Source organism: Pseudorasbora parva, chromosome 21 (assembly GCF_024679245.1).
Source record: "Pseudorasbora parva isolate DD20220531a chromosome 21, ASM2467924v1, whole genome shotgun sequence".
Taxonomy (NCBI): domain Eukaryota; kingdom Metazoa; phylum Chordata; class Actinopteri; order Cypriniformes; family Gobionidae; genus Pseudorasbora; species Pseudorasbora parva.
The window spans coordinates 11574666-11578660 of NC_090192.1; positions in this window are offsets into that span (position 1 = coordinate 11574666).

The window sequence follows — 3995 nt, forward strand, 5'->3', positions numbered from 1 at the left end:
GGGGGATGTTTTCTTGGCACACTTTAGGCCCCTTAGTGCCAATTGGGCATTGTTTAAATGCCACTGTCTACCTGAGCATTGGTTCTGTGTCTATCCCTTTATGACCACCATGTACCCATCCTCTGATGGCTTCTTCCAGCAGGATAATGCACCATGTCACAAAGCTTGAATTTTATCAAATTGGTTTCTTGAACATGACAATGAGTTCACTGTACTAAAATGGTCCCCACAGTCACCAGATCTCAACCCAATAGAGCATCTTTGGGATGTGGTGGAACGGGAGCTTCGTGCCCTGGATGTGCATCCCAAAAATATCCATCAACTGCAAGATGCTATCCTATCAATATGGGCCAACATTTCTAAAGAATGATTTCAGCACCTTGATGAATTAATGCCACGTAGAATTAAGGCAGTTCTGAAGGCGAAAGGGGGTCAAACACAGTATTAGTATGGTGTTCATAATAATCTTTTAGGTGAGTGTATATACTCTAGATTTTATGATATAATCAGCCACCCTGGATTTCAAAAGAAACCAAACTGGTGGGAGGAAGAAGCTGCTTGCTTGCTGAATTAGTTAAAGAGGCAAGTTCAGCCCAACATTAACCATTATATTAACCAATATTAACAAAGATAATGCTTGCTCTGTCCAAATGATACCATTTGAATACCTGCTCATCGTCAAACATTTCAAAAACATTCTTTCTTTCCTGAAAGATTTATGCACATCCACACTGACTTAAGAGTAAAATAAAATCTTGGCTCAAAGCTGTGCTTAAAAGTTAGTTATCAAGCATCTCAGTCATCCTTTAAGTAAATTGTAGGACTAAATCTTAAGATTCAGTCTTAGAGTTGGTTTACGACACTTTGCTGTGCCACAAATGGGATTTTAAATGATGATAGGCATGAACCAATCACTGAATAGATGTCCTTATTTAAGAATATTCTCAGATAAATTCACATTGAATGGTGAAGTTCCTAAGAGGAGTTTATATCCAACACACATTTGACAATGAAGAGTTTTCAAGAGAATACATTATAATATACACATTTGAAATAAAAGATAAACATGTTTTCATCCATGTCTTAATTACAATTTATAAACTGGTGTGCTGTTATCTGACCTGCCTAAATATAAACATTTCGAACACATTCTTTCTCTCCTGAAAGATTTTTGCACGTCTCTGTCTCATTAGTGCCAAGCCCCTACTGGCAAATCCTAACCACTTGAGAAACCTCTCGAGCTGTCTTAAATAACTGGGAGAGTAAGAGGCATTTTTAGCTTTAAGAAATATACTTAAGTTTAAAAGTAGATTTCATAATTTCTCAGCACTTAAGACTAAAATAGCACTTTGAGAAGCTTGATAAATACGGGCTCAGATGGTGGCCAAGAAGCACTTAATCTTCTCCACTGACTCCTACCAGCCTGACTCCATCCAGATGCAGGAGAGGCTGTGGCATGGCTTTTCTGAGCCCTTTACACATGAGAGAACAGTCACCATAAAACCCCAGGAGCGTTTTCTGGGCAATGGGGAGAACAAGCAGCAGCTCTCTCAGTTGATGCTCAAGGTCTGGGGGAGTAAGGAGGCAGCATCCCGGCTGGTGAAGAGTGAGACAGCTGCTCTCACTGTGGAGGGAGCAGCTCATCAGCTAATGTCATCAGGTGTAAAAGTAAGTTGATTGATCCATTTAGGAAACTTCAGAAAGGGCTTGTGTTAGCAGATTGTTTGCCAAGAATATAAGCTACCATGCATTGGGCTGTTTTCTACAATTTCAAGTGGAAGTCATCGAGATCCATGCCCTCCAGTCAGACCAGGAAGATCCAGACAGCCGGGTTCTTCTCTAACTGCATCATGCTGTCCAGCTGGGCTTCAAGTTGGCAGTAGCGAGGACCCCGGACACCGTTATCATCTTCATCCACTTACATCTCGCTGACACCATCAACCTGGTCATCTACCTTGACACTGGGATGGAAAGGCACCATCAGCAGGTCAATATCATGGAGCTGGCCACCTCTCTTGGGCAGCCATCCTGCTTGGCCACTATGTATTTAGTTGTGAGGACTGTACCAGCACCTTCAAAGGTAAGGGTAACTGGAGTGTGCAAGATGCTCTAGAAGATTGTGGGAGAAGACCAGACCCTCTGCATTAATTCGGGAGTCGATTGTGCTTGTCTACCCCCCAAAATTCACTCATACCCCACCTCCAGCTGCCGAAAGTTAAAGGACAACTCCGGCGAATTTTTAAGTTTATCTTGATCATTATATCTTTGTAAGTACAGTCTATAGAAGAAAGAAAAAAAACCGAACCGGATTGGTGCTTGCAACACAGAGTTATTACAGTTAATGCCCAGAGCCCCCCCCCCCCCCCCCCTTGCTAAAACGGCAACTTTTGGGGGCATACACGTAAAGGGTGTCTTTGTGCCTCTTAACAGACACAAAATGCAATTATAATGTCTGTCCAACATGAACAGGGCCCTTACATGACAACGAGATGCGTTTAGCCACTTAGCCATTGTTTAAATTCACCTGTTTTAGATGGCTAGGTGTATCTCGTGCTGAAGTCCCGTGGGAACTCCATTGTAGTCGGAAAAATAGTCCAGTTGAGAAGAGCGTCGTGTGTATGAAGAGGCTCTGCTCATCGGCTCGACGGTTCTCAGTATTGAACGTGTCTGAGAGAAACGGTTTTCGATTCTGTACTGCTGATCCGCGGACCGCTGCTCGTTCAGTTACTCGCGCCTGCTCAGTATCAGCGGCTCGTGAGTTCATTAGATCTCTCAGCAAAACATGACTCAGTTCAGTGAACAGTTGGAGTTATAACATATAATTCAAGACATTAGTTTATGTCTATTCGGAGGGACTGTCGCTCATGTCAGAAAGTGAGTAACTAAAGTAACTTGTGTGATCAGCGCTGATTTGAGACGCGGACCGTTAAGAACGATTCAGTCCGATTTATTGAACTGGTTCGCCCGGTTCACTAAAAAGAAACGGTTAAAAAGAATGATTCGTTCGTGAGCCGGACATCACTAGAGTGATGATCCGATCGGGCTCACAAGTGAAGAAGAAATGGTTCGCGTTTGTGCCTTTGCGAATTGTGAAAATTTGCAGCGAACACTTGACTAACTTACACAGACACAACACAGCTGGGCCGGTTGAAGAAATGGCATTCCGTGGTTAAAGACGGGTGCAGCCACTGTGGAGGTAATGTAAACTTTATTTATCCTTCCATTTGGGCACACACGGCTTGCGGAAAGATGTGCAGTAATAAAATAATTGTTCTTTACACACACAACGCTCCTCCCACCTGGACTGCCTTTTTTTCCAGCTACCGCTGAGTTCCCACGGAACTTCAGCGCGAGATACAGCTAGCCGTCTAACACACTGTTTAGATGAATTTAAACAATGGCTAAGTGGCTAAATGCATCTCGTTGTCGTCTAAGGGACCTGTTCATGTTGGACAGACATTTTAATTGCATTTTATGTCTGTTAAGAGGCACAAAGACACCCTTTACGTGTCTGCCCCCAAAGCTGCCGTTTTACCTGAGGGGGGGCTCTGGGCATTAACTGTAATAACTCCGTGTTGCAAGCACCAATCCGGTTCGTTTTTTTTCTTCTATAGACTGTACTCACAAAGATATAACAATCAAGATAAACGTAAAAATTCGCCGGAGTTGTCTTTTAAGACACTATGCACTACTAAGTGTCCTATTACAAACGGGCAGCTGAGCCGATCTTCTGGAGGCCTAAACCCGATGACGAGGGTCAGGAGTGGGAGAAGAGAAGGAAAGGATTTTGAGCGTGTCTAGTCTTGTGGACCAATTCTGCCTCCATCTCTCATCGAACTGATGAAGAAGAGAATGAGTTGGAGATTGATGATGAGATGGACGACTATGATTATTGATCCATTTAATAGTGATCAATTTAATAACCTTGCCATTTTTATAACAGAATAAATTAGTTTCATGTGACAGAATTTAGCAAAATGTACATTGCCTAGCCT